This window comes from Tachypleus tridentatus, chromosome 10, assembly GCF_004210375.1.
Source record: "Tachypleus tridentatus isolate NWPU-2018 chromosome 10, ASM421037v1, whole genome shotgun sequence".
Lineage (NCBI taxonomy): Eukaryota > Metazoa > Arthropoda > Merostomata > Xiphosura > Limulidae > Tachypleus > Tachypleus tridentatus.
Window position 1 is genome coordinate 104,180,959 of NC_134834.1, and position 14,254 is coordinate 104,195,212.

Below are 14,254 nucleotides of genomic sequence, written 5' to 3' on the forward strand. Positions count from 1 at the left end.
TTATAAACTTGCATTATATATGTGTGTGACGACGTATATATATATATATATATTAAGATGAGTTCCATGCAGGTGGACATGCTCCACACGTTGATTCGAAGGCCATTCACATTTCAGAAGAGAGGTTTTTGTTCCACGGGTAGTTGTTCATGCTGAGCACGTCCATATAAAAAAAGTCCTTGTCAAACAATACGCTGCACAGAGGGGTAAGGAGGTGGGGGAATCTGTAATGGATGAAACTGAAGAAACGTGAAGCTTCAACGTCATTCATTGCACGTACAATTTCACTGTGCTCCAATACTATTTTCGTCCAAACAAAGATTTTTTTTCGGTGGATGATATCAGAGCAAGAAACTAATGACGGTAATCCCGGCGTGGACAAGCGTATTAAGGCATTCGACTCGTAATCTGAGGGTCGCGGGTTCAAATCCCGCTCGCACCAAACATGCTCGCTCTTTCAACCGTGGGGGCGTTATAATGTGACGGTCAATCCCACTATTTGTTGGTAAAAGAGTAGCCCAAGAGTTGGCGGGTGGATAGTGATGACTAGCTGCCTTCTCTCAAGTCTTACACTGCTACATTAAGGAGGGGGCTAGTGCAGATAACCCTCGAATAGACGTTTATTAAAGCTTACAAAACCTTACATGTTCAATCACAAACAAGGTTCTATAAAGTTCACTCACCATTCATTGCCAGCATCATTCACTAGGCCGAATAAAAATATTTTAGAGATATGAACATGTAGGAGTACAGAATATATATATATATATATATGCATATTCCTTCGAGACTTAAACTAAGATTAAAATTTAGGGTTTGTTTTCCACACAAAGAAATTACTGTTTCAAGTTAACAGAAAACACGAATCAGACTTTCTTAATTAGTATATGTATAGATACTATGAAAATAAGTGATTGCTACAAGTTAGTGATACGTGTTTAAAATAGAATACCAAAACTCTTCCAACATTTCCAACTTTTGGTCCATAAAGTCTTGGATCTAATTATGCACTGTTCTTCACAGGATTACAGAATTCTTAAAGTTGTATATTCATGCCTAAGTCATCGAAATTCTAAAACCTCTCTACATCTAAAAGGTCCAGCATGGCCAGGCGGTTAAAGCACTCGACTCGTAATTTGAGGGTCGTGGGATCGAATCCCCGTTACACTAAACATGCTCGCCCTTTAAGTCATAGGGGTGTTATAATGTGACGGTCAATCCTACTAATCTTTGGTAAAAGAGTAGCCCAAGTGTTTGCGGTGGGTGGTAATGAGTAGCTGCCTTCCCTCTGGCCTTACACTACTAAATTAGGGACGACTAGCGCAGATAGCCCCCGTGTAGCTATGCGCGAAATTCAAACCAAACCAAACTAGACCTAAAAAGTGTATCACTTTAAAATAAGATGCCCGGAATGGCCAGGTGGGTTAAGGCGTTCGACTCGTAATCTGAGAGTCGCGGGTTCTAATCTCCGTCACACCAAACATGCTCGCCCTTTCAGCCGTTAATCCCACTGTTCATTGGTAGAAGAGTAGCCCAAGAGTTGGCGGTGGGTGGTGATGACTAACTGCCTTCCCTCTAGACTTACACTGCTAAATTAGCGCAGATGGCCCAAGTGTAGCTTTGCGCGAAATTCCAAAAACAAACAAACAAAAGTAAGATAAATATTACCATTTTCTGCCTTCCGCTTTTCTATTTTTTGGGGGGTAGGTGGGTGGGTAGGTGGAATGCTGATGAAAAATTTTTAATCGTTTTCTAGGTTGCACATGTAATATAAATACTTTCAAACACACTCTAGTATGTTGCACTCTTTGTGGTTAACGAACTGCAGGGTTGTGTATTCTTTGTTCACTCTACGCTACTGGTAAGAATAAATTAAGTACAATTACGCTCACCATATTAGATATGTAGTTGTGTTATAGGAATAAAAGTAAACCCCCACCATTCAGTCTGTAAAGAGACGGCGATGCTTTGTGCTGTCTCCCAAAGCTATCTTTTTAAAGTTGGAGAGTGCTAAGCAAATGGCATTATGTAACAATGAAAATCAGCCAAAAAGAATCAAATCTATACTCCTTAAAAGCGATATTATTTGAATAGTTTTATCTGAAAACATGCAAACTAACTGAAAACTGTAAACAACTATATTTACGAGTGTACTTGAATTCTGGACGTAAATATTCTAACCTTTCTATAATACAAGTTTCGTTAACAATTTTTATTAAGATATTTAATAGTTATAGAATTGTTTGTTTAGTATATGGATTTAAAACTAATTTAAATATCGTAATCTGGTCGAACCTCACAAAATTTTGTTAGAATTAAATACAAAAATATTGCTATCAATGCATTCTAATCATTATAGAAACAATACGAGAAATTAACTCTATTAATTACTGAATTTCTTGAATCAGTGTTTCATAATAATTCAAATTTGTTTTGAAGACACCAACACACACACAAATTGCAAGGTACAAAGCAATATGACGGGCATCGAAATATTTTTGGTGTTACAGGTCTTCACACTTACCGTTAAATTATTGGTGGGCTGTAAATAAAACAAGTACTGAGAAGAACATAACAAACATTAAAGTTTCAAGGAATGACACCAAATGACTATTGAGCCACAACATCAACCAAGATTGAACAACTTCGAAGTGGTAATGTTAGTCATAAAGGTAATAACACTGCTGAACTTTCCATTTGGATACAGTCATCAACTGACCAGCAACGTAAATGTACAGTTTTTAAGCCTAACAGGTTTTTAACGCGTTGACTCCTAAGCCTATTTTCCCGATGCTTTCCAGAATCCCAATAGTCATTTCACAATTACTTTTTTTAAGAAAGAGTGTAAAATTTATATATCATATTAAGTATGAGTTAAAGACGTTGTAAAGGTCATTTTAGACTAATGAACTATGGGTGGGTCGCTTGACCTAAGATTGCATTTAGTCTTACTGTCCCACACAACCAACCCGGGAGTCGTACTAGAATTTCAGAAACATAAAAATGTTTGACATATGAATCTATGTATAATAATTGTTGTTTTCTCTTTTTTCAGATATTTTTAATTTTTTTCTGTAAGATATGATGAAATATAAGTTTCAATCAATCTGATATATTTTTTTATGTTTCTAAAAAGAATATCAAGATCAGATTCTTTGGAAATTGAAGAAAATTCAGATACTGAAAATAAAGATCATGAAGTTTCAGATTATGAACCTTCCAGTAACGAAACTTCCAACTCAGAAGAAGAAAAAGTCCTCACATGTGAATATTTTGAAAACACAATCTGAAATTGAAGCTGAAACTAATGGTAATGACCAGCAGCACACCTCAATCTTATGGATGACGCCCAGTGTACAGTTCCATCCAAAAAAACGTTTTCATTTATTGGTCCATGTTTGTACAAATTCTATAGTAACATCTTTCGACGTGTGTGAGCTTATGGTCAATGATGAAATTTATAATCTTACAGTTCAGTAAACAAATATCAATTATGACCAAACTAAGGCGGCTGGTACCACAAAGGTAAGCATGTGGAAAGACACTAACTGTGACAAAATAAAGAAGTTTCTTGGAATTATTATGTACGTGGGACTTGTGAGATACCCAAAGATCTCTTGTCTAGGAATTCTCATATACCACAAATAATGATAAGAAATTAAAACACTCAAACACTCCTACGTGATGCAGATAATCAAACAATTGGGAGAGATTGTTTAGGAAAAATTAGAAGAAGGTTACTTGAGATTCTTGAAAAATAATTACAAGAGCTAATATTCCAGATGAATGCATTGCAGTAGATGGAACAATGGTACCATGGCAAGGTCACCTAGTGTTTTGTCAATATAATCCTGGGAAGGCACATATATATGGCCTAAAAGTGTATAAATTATGTGCTCCCCAAGGTAACACTTACACCAACACTGTTTGTGCTGGAAAAGATGACACACAGACACAGCGAGATCGATCCTTAGATGGATTCACCCATGCAACTCAAATAGTCCTTGATCTTGCTAAAGACAATCTAGATGTAGGGAGAACAATCGCTACAGATAATAGATTTAGCAAATGAGTTGCTAAAGCATTAAATCCACCTTGTGGGGCGAACAGAAAGGGTAAATTACCCCAAGGAAATTATAAGCACGAAACTAAAGAAGGGAGAAATTATAGGTTACCAACAAGATGATTGAATTATGACTGTAAAGTGGAAGGACAAATGTCATGTTCTTATGTTGTCAACGATCTGAGCTTCGAGGAATCTGGATGGAGAACCAATGAGGTAGATGTAAAAAACAACAGAAATGGTTCTCAGTTAGGATATCACAAAAAATGAATAGACACATCCGATTAAAAGTCCAGTTATTTCTCGTCACTTAGGAAAAGTAATAGATGGTATCATAAGATTGCCTTTAAGTTTTGCTAAACACAGCAGTGGTAAATGCTTTGGTATTATTCAATAAACACACACACAAAAACTACAAATGCATGAGTTTCGAAAATCAGTCATTGGATCACTGTGTCAAGTGAACGTTCAAGCAGCAGTGACACCAATGATAACACCAGGAAAGGTCAACACACTGGACATTAGGCTTACATTGAAAGGGACAAGTCTAACAAAATAATTCGTAGAAAATACATTGTCTGCTACAGTGAAATAAGAAACACAGTTGTGTAAAAGAAGTTGAAAGATAGATTAAAAACGTTCGCACATATTGTGACGAATGTGAAGGTACCTCAGTTGTATGCATTACTTGTTTCAATAAACAACATTAGGTCATATAACTTTAAATTTTACCTATAATAATTACTGTAGCTTGGAACTGCTTTCTTACTGTCCATTATTTTTATTTCCATGGCGAACTGAGTTGTTTGTACACTAATCTCCTTTGGAAATAATATATTGGAAAATATGCATAAAATGTCGCATAAAAAATTCTTTTTTTACATTCAAAATCCATTTTTCTTCTGTATCCATTGATGTCTAAATAAAGTTACTTGTTTAGTCTATTTATATATAACATACGCAACTATCAGGTTAATAAAACATAAAAAATTAAGAAAAAATAGGTGGCCTTAGAAACGAAATGTTGTCCCAATGTCCCACTCTCATATGTATATGTAGCCGTTGTGTCCCAGCCAATAAGTGGCCCTTTAAAAAGAAAATACAGCACGACTCACTGGTGGGTAGTGTGGGGAGCCAACGTATTAATTACTAGAAATACTGGGTAGTTTTGTATTAGGAAGCAAATACAGGATGATAAAGATAACTTACTTTGATCACATTTGGCATGATGTATTCTGTATTTTTTGTAATACAACTCAGTTAATGGGAGGATAGTTTCAATTTCAAACCTACATGACTCGAATGTTAATCATGCGTTAACGAATAAAGATCAGAAAAATCGCAGATTCGAATCCCGTTCAGTCACACTTATGATTTGATTTTGGTTTGGTTTGTTTTGAATTTCGCGCAAAGCTACTCGAGGGCTATCTGCGCTAGCTGTTCCTAATTTAACAGTGTAAGACTAGAGGGAAGGCAGCTAGTCATCACCACCCACTGCCAACTCTTGGGCTACTCTTTTACCAACGAATAGAGGGATTGACCATCACATCATAACGCTACAACGGCTAAAAGGGCGAGCATATTTGGTGCGACGGGGATTCGATCCCGCGACCCTCGGGTCGCGAGTCGAACGCCTTAACCCACCTGGCCATGCCGAGCCTTATGATTTGAATGCAAAACTCTTGCGGATGGTGACGAACTAACCCACATATGTATAGAGATTCCTGTAGCATTTAATAAACAATTATATTAGTAGTAATAAATCTTATTTCTATATACTGATTTAGCTACATAAGTATAACTTGCCCAAAGACCGATGCCGCATCCTCACCGCATACCACAGAAGCCATTGCCTTCTGGATTTTCTAAAGAATCTACCCTGCAGTTAAAAACAAGGAAACCTCGCCTTACCCTGCGGGCCTTTTGAAGGATAAAATTTAATGAACTATTAGTACATGATAGAATGAAGTAATGAATACATGTGCAGATAGGGTCGCTGGTTGTGCCTTTCCCTCCCCCTACCGTCAACTTGTGAAATCTTCACAACTTAAAAATTAAACTTTATATTCATCGTTTGTGCAATCTGCGAATCTCTTTTTACGTTGTTTCATTATTTAGAGGAAACAGTCGAATTCTGTAGCGTTTATTAGATCTTTTCTACGATCCATCTACTTTAGCTTTCTATGAACTATACTCACTTTAAGACACTGGGTAATTAAATTCGATCTGTGTAATAAGTTCACGTAAATTTGGAATAAAAATTGAAAATTTTGCACATTCTACGAGAGGAGTTAGCGCAGACATTACTTATAAATTGGCATTTGTTAAATCTAAATGCAATATGTTTGGTTGTAAGCGCAACGCTAAACATTGAGCTGTCCGGGTATCGAAAGCCGAGTTTTAGTTTTGTAAGTTAAAAGACTTGCCGCTAGGTGGTTGAATTTGATGATTGTCTAAAATAACCTGTGTATAATATGTATATATCGTGTTCAGCTGCCTAATTAAATGAGTAAAAATTTAAGATGCAATAACTATTGTTGGTATCTTAACACGTTATAAAATATAGTAACTAAACTGATGGATGAATGGAGCAGAACGATTTGTCTTCGATACCTCAGAGTAAAATCCCAGAATTCTAATCGCTAATGTTTAAGATTCTGGACATTTGCTTTTCCTGCTACTCTTTAACCTTTTCCAGATGACGATGACCGAAACCAAGCGTAAATGATTGGTATTTGTTCATCAGTCCTTTCAATCGTAGGAATGAGTGAAGCTCACAAAAAATACTGTCCCCCTCAAATATCGATCCTCTTGTTACAAAAATCAAGACGATTATTTTATGTGTTATAATAAGTGGTTTCAATCTTTTTCATGTTTGTTTGTTTGATGTTTGAGTTCCGCGCAAAGCTACACGAGGACTATCTACACTAGCCGTCCCTAATTTAGCAGTGTAAGACAAGAGGCAACTAGTCACCAACACTCACCGCAAAGTCTTGGGTTATTCTTTTACGAACAGATAGGGAGATTGGCCGTCACTTTATAATGTTCCCACGGCTGAAAGGGCGAGAATATTTGGTGTGACGGAGATTCGAACACGCGACCCTGAAATTGTAAGTCGATTGCCCTAACTACTCAGCCATGCCGAGCCACAATATTTTTGTAACTAATTAAAATGTCATAAAACCGTTTGTCGCATAAGGAGCTAATCGTCATTTGTTTCTATCAAGGCTAAAAGGCTGAGACGAGTTTTATATATGTATGACTCAGTTAAATAAAATAAATTCGTCTTATTTACTTGAAGTTCATGTACCATAAGTAACACATGGTTCAGTGATGCTGAATGTTCGTCCACCCAGAGAATGGAAGAATTGCTTAACAAAGGAGCTAGCTGCACTGAGTGCCTGTTCTTTCTTTGGTTTACAATAAGAATACAGAAGAACTGTAGCTGAGCGACAACTACGGAACTGATTAGTAAAAAAAAAATCTTACCAATTCAAACCATAAGCAAAATGATAAAATATGGTCGCTTATTCGTACGAATAAACTCATTTCATATCTGTGTAAATAAGTTAATAGCGACTTTTAAAGTTCGTTCTGTTGCTCTTAAATTAAATTCAATGAAATAAACAAAAACATTTAATTTTTTTAACACTAACAGGAATAAAAATAAATCTGACGCGGTCCTGTGGGAGAACTCTTGAATTTGAAGCTGGCAACTTTGGTTCGAATTTGTTAGACACCACAAAGAATATAACCCCGCTTAAAGTGACTGGTGTGCGAAAAGTGATAACCAATCATTAGAGTGGGTGGTTCTATCTTTTCTCTTTTTTTAGCGCTTTCCTATAAATACAAAGTACAAACATTTGAGTTATTTACTGTCCCATAATCCAACATAACTTAGGACACAAAATGTGACCGTGTAAATTTGCGTGAAATAAAAAAAAAACAAATATTTTCTCCGTATTAAGTTCAATTATTGTGTATTTAAATTTTCATAAAAATAATTTCGTTTATTACTTACAGAGCCCCGTAGGCCCGGCATGGCCAAGAGTGTTAAGGCGTGCGACTCGTAATCTGAGGGTCGTGGGTTCGCATCCCCGTCGCGCCAAACATGCTCGCCCTTTCAGCCGTGGGGGTGTTATAATGTGATAGTCAACCCCACTATTCGTTGGTAAAAGAGTAGCCCAAGAGTTGGCGGTGGGTGGTGATGACTAGCTGCCTTCCCTCTAGTCTTACACTGCTAAATTAGGGACGACTAGCACAGACAGCCCTCGAGTAGCTTTGTGCGAAATTCAAAAACAAACAGAGCCCCGTAGTCTCAACCACTGCAAAAATAAGCGAAGTGAAATATTATCTTCATTTGTTGTGCCCCCTCACCCAGTGGTGCAGCAGTATGTTTCCGGGTTTACAACGCTAGAAACAGGATTTCGATACCCGTGGTGGGCAGAGCACATATAGCCTATTGTGTACTTTTTTGTTCTTTATTAAAAACAAATAAAAATTTGTTCTATGCGAGGTATGGTCAGGTGATTAGGGCACTTAATTTGCAACCCAAGTTTCTGGGGTTCAACTTGTAACCTGATGGTACCGGGTTCTAATCCCCGTTACACCAAACATGCTCGCACTTTCTACCGTAGGCCATTATAATATGACGATCAGTCTCACTATTTCTTGATAGAAGAATATCCCAAACTGCTTCCACTCTAGTCTTTCACCATGACTTATATTTTTGTAACTCCGAAAACCTAGTCATATATTACTGTTAGTTTAACGGTCCGGCATGACCAGGTGGGTTAAGACGTGCGACTCGTAATCTGATGGTCGCAAGTTCGCGTCCCCGTCGCGCCAAACATGCTCGTCCTTTTAGCCGTGGGGGCGTTATAATGTGATGGTCAATCCCACTATTCGTCAGTAAAAGAGTAGCCAAAGAGTTGGCGGTGGGGGGTGAGGACTAGCTTCCTTCCCTCTTGTCTTACACTGCTAAATTAGGAACGGCTAGCGCAGATAGCCCTCGAGTAGCTTTGCGCGAAATTTAAAAAACAAACAACTATTAGTTTAATTATAGGATTTAAACTTGGAAACAAAAGAATGACGTAAGCATTTATAAATTAACCCGTGAATCATGTACCTTTGAACCATTGTTAGAAACTTCTATTTTACCGTTTTTTACGAGTCTAGATAAGTTATATTTCACTCAAAGTTCTTTCCAAACTGTCTTGAAATCATTTAATTTTCAGTATTTAGATTCTAGAAACATTAACTTCAACATTTAACTCTGCCATACGTCTTGAGATATTTAAAATCCTCCAAACTCTGTTCGGAATGATACATACGATGAGTTTCGTGTTTATTCACTGCATGCTTCCTAACATTTTTGATGCAAAGATAAATGAAACAGCTAATGGATTTTTGAATCTCTCGAACTGCCTCTGATGAAAAGTAGTGCGTTACTGTTGATGATGTTAAACCTTCCCACCGATATGAACTGCCTCTGATGAAAAGTAGTGCATTACTGTTGATGATGTTAAATCTTCCCACCGAAATTCCGCAAAACGTATCTATAGGTCTCCCATTCTTGGAGTTGCTTTTAGACTGTATTATTTATTAAATGAGAAACTACCACCTCCGAACTGAAACGTAATTCTGCTTGTTCGCATTAGCGAGCGCTACGTTTTTCATTTTCTACACGAGGGTTATCTGCGCTAGCTGTCCCTAATTTAGCAGTAAGACTAGAGGGAAGGCATCTAGCCATCACCACCCATCGCCAGCTCTTGGGATTCTCTTTTATCAACAAACAGTGGAATTGATCGTTACGCATATAATAACGCCCCACAGATGAAAGGACGAGCATGTTTGGTGTGACAGGGATTCAGACCCGCAACTCTCAGATTACGAGACAAGCGCCCTAACCACCTGGTCATTTCTACTGGGAAAACAATGATGGTAACGTGACAATAGTCAGTCGTAAAATCTCAACGTAAAACCCTGTGCACCTACTTCTTCTAAGGTGTCTTTGTTAGCAGAATGATATTGCTGCAACAATAATACAGCAATAATATTCATAATATAGATTATGAATCAAATACATTGGCAAATGACATTGTTGTGCAATAGAATTATTTTATATATGCATAAACGGCTCGTTTAGGTTGAGAAAATATTTTACGTAGAAGAGCAAACAACGTTTCGACCTTCTTCGGTCATCTTCAGGTTCACAAAGAAAGAAAAAGGTAACTGACCGGAAGCTGACCACATATTTGGAAGGGGTTGTGTAACTGAGTGTCGGAATGTAGAGGGCGGTGTTAGATGTTTGAATATATAATTTTATATTATTTATTTTATTATATTTAATATTGGTATAAAGGCGTTCCTTTATATTGGTTTATTTTGGGTTTAAGTTGTTGTATAAGTAAGGCTTCTTTAATTTTGCGCACACACCTAGACAGAAAGCAAAATCAACCAACAAAAGTAAATATATCTCATGAATCAAAAAATCACGAAACCATATACTGCTGCATACCATATATTCCCGACATCAGCAGACAAATAACCAACATTTGGCAAAAACTAATAACAAAATATGACATTCCAGTTGCTACCAAATTTATTCAAAAACCAGGCACAAAACTGAGGTCTATACTATGTAAAAGCTACACTGACAAACACCACACCAACATTATTTATAAAATACAATGTGATAAGTGCCACGACTTCTATATTGGAGAAACAAGTAGAAAAATGGAAACCAGATTCAAAGAACATAAAAGGTCACCTTCACACGTTTTCGAACACAGCAAGTCAAATAAACACAACATAACCATAGAAAACACTCAAATACTAAATAAAGAAACAAACATAAACAAACGCAAATTTAAAGAAGCCTTACTTATACAAAAACTTAAACCCAAAATAAACCAATATAAAGGAACGCCTGTATACCTATATTAAATATAATAAAATAAATAATATAAAATTATATATTCAAACATTTAACACCGCCCTCTACATTCCGACACTCAGTTACACAACTCCTTCCAAATATGTGGTCAGCTTCCGGTCAGTTACCTTTTTCTTTCTTTGTGAACCTGACAATGACCGAAGAAGGTCGAAACGTTGTTCGCTCTTCTACGTAAAATATTTTCTCAACCCAAACGAGCCGTTTTTGCATATATATTTCCCCAGAAGTGGGTTTTCTCGACATCACTAAGAATTATTTTAAATATTCTATAGATTTGTCTTCTTTATCATGAAGATAAAAATGAAAGTGACAAAATAACAGAGACAAAACGTAGATAATTGTACTTATATTGGTCAGTACCACTGTCTGTTGTATTTCATGTACTGTCCCCCAGTGGTTCAGCGGTATGTCTGCGGACTTACAACGCTAAAAACCAGGTTTCGATACCCGTGGTGGGCAGAGCACAGATAGCCCATTGTGTGGCTATGTGCTTAATTCAAAAAACAAACAATTTCATGTACTCACATTTAGACGAACACGCAGAAGATGGAAATTGTTTCTTGAAACAAAATGTAGAAATTCGTTTAACTGTCATTTAAATGTTACATCGTGCGTGAAGAGAGAAGTTTCAAAACTACAGTTTTTTGTTCACTCTTTGCTCATACCAGCTGCGAGTTCTGTGAATGACAGAACAGCCGCTTCTGATGTGGATGAACTATTTGTAATAACACATGCTTTAGGCTTAGTGATGCACGATAACAACGTTCCTTACTGCACTATGTACCTTAAATATATTTTCCCAACCAAACACTCAAAACGTGTAAAACAACAAAAACATCATCGTAGAAAGTTTTTTTATATTCATCATTTTAGTTTACAAAATTAATTGGCTGTGTTAAATGAGTAAAAATAAATGCCATTTAAATATACTGTAGAACAACAGTAGAAATAGCATTTAAACCTATATAACCTATACGAGATTACACACAAGAGGGAGGTTTCTTTAACTTTGTGACAAACGTTAAAAGTACATGTTACGGAATTTCCATTTGAAAGTTAGATTAAAAGTACATTAATTAGTATTTCTCTATGTGATCATTGTATAATACGTGACAGAACACAAGTTTTTGATTGATTTCTTAGAAAGCAAAATGAAATTATTCAAATATTTATTTGTTCTTTGTGGTCTCTTTTCACAAGAATGTTAATTAATCGTTATGAAGATAATTCTTCTGAGTGTACGTAATCAGAAATACAAACAACCCGTACCAATACTAAATAAATGAGAACATATTTAAGATAACTGTAAATAACTTTATTCAATAATATTGTAACATGTGCGAAACAATGTGTGACTAAATCGTTCTTTGCCACAAATGTATTTATATATATTTGCTTATGATGAATAGCATCTTCGGAACAGATTCCTTAAAACCCAATCAAAGTTTACTATAGTTTCTTCATATGCCATTTTGGTAGTGTGATAATAAACACATATCTACAGAACACATTTTTGTTCTCTTATTTTGTAGTTAAGCACAAAGCTAAACAATTGTATATTTGTGCTGTAACCACTATAGGTATCGAAACCCTATTTTCAACATCATAAGTCCCTAAACAAACCGTTGAACGACTAGTTCACAAACGACATTTTGAATGACATTCTAACAGTGAAACTGACTTTTTCTTTTCAATATTCTAGTTAACAACAGATGGAGAGGAAAGCCATCAGCTCATCCGCTCTACACTACACTACAGCCTCATTTTACAGGAGTTAAAATATCTGTGAAAGCATAATTCAGTCATATGATTTTTATCTTATTAAAGTCATCTTTAGATTTCGAACCATGTAGTTATAAGCGGGCAACGTACTAGTTATAAAAACTTCGACACACATAAAATTATCTTATTTAATGGTAAACTGGAAAAACAAAGTGAAAGCATTTTAAAACCAAGCTCCTAAATGAGAGGAAGGAAAATAAAACAAATAAATGGTAGAATTTTAATAAAAACTAGAAAATAGTAAAAGTAAGTAAGTACTGTATAATAACCTAATATGTTCAATAAACAGAACTTTGTTATAGGTATTTGAACAAGATTAACAGAAATTAATATTGAATCATTAAATATAATGGAGAATTCCTAAACGAAACGTTCTCTGAACTCTTTGTGCTCTTGAGAAAGAGCGTTTTTTTTTTCATTTGAAAATGAATTAATATTAAATAAATCAATACGTTTAATAACGTTACGAAATAGGTAATAATTAGGTCCTGTTAAATAACAGGTTTATTATAAATGATAAACTAAAATAAACACCGGAAAGTTATTAATTATTTATTGCACACCAAGGAGCGCGTCAGGAGTGCTACCATAATAACTGATATAATTAATTAATTAATCTATACTGAAAATAATTAAGTGTAAAAAAACAACTCGATATTAGAATATAACATAGAATTTATTAATAGATTTTAGTTTGATCAACTAAAAGTTTGTGAAACTTCTGTACAGAGGAGATTCAGTCCATCTATCTGGCAGTCCATATTACCTTTTTAATTAACATTTTCCCTGTACTTAAAAGTTAATTTTCTTTGGTACAAAGATTTCTAATTGAAAACGAATACTATCTTATTATGCTCCAACTGATTATCCATTTGGGTTGTCTCCGAAAAATATTCCCTGTACTTTTGGCACACCGGGTGTGAACTGGGCCTCAGAGTGGGTCGTGAATTGGATTACAAAGGTGAAAGAGACAAGCTATTTATATATTATTACAATGTCTATAACATGCTACAAAAGATGAAAGAAGTATGTTGGAAAACCTAAGATTGGGAGTAAATCAAAGAGGGAAACGTGGAGTGAAAATAATGAATGGTTTTCAAAAAGGATGTCAAGAAAAAGAAAGAAAATATTCCAGAATAGGAATTTTGCCCCGGGCCTGCAAGACCTCTGGGTAGCCCTGCTTAACGCCCCGAAAAAATATCCAAGAACTTAATTCTGTAAGTAAAAACACTGTTTATAGCTTCATTGTTCATTTACCAAACGGTCCCTTGTTGCCCGTATTTTATGTTTAATCTATTAAATACGAACAAATTTTAAAATTATTCTAAAACAAAAAAGGTCACGTAGAATGACATTGTATCTAAAAATAAAGAATAGCTAAAAACGAGTCATTTCGTATGACAGCCTAATTAACATTTTCCCCCAATTTTTTAATCATTCTTATGTTGTCG

At 35.6% G+C, this 14,254-nt stretch overlaps 1 protein-coding gene across 4 annotated transcripts in view; it reads right to left on the reverse strand.

The window, feature by feature from the left end:
- LOC143230018 (transcription factor AP-2-epsilon-like) overlaps positions 1-14,254 on the reverse strand; it is a 162,035-nt gene that overhangs the window by 67,639 nt on the left and 80,142 nt on the right. The window lies entirely within an intron of this gene.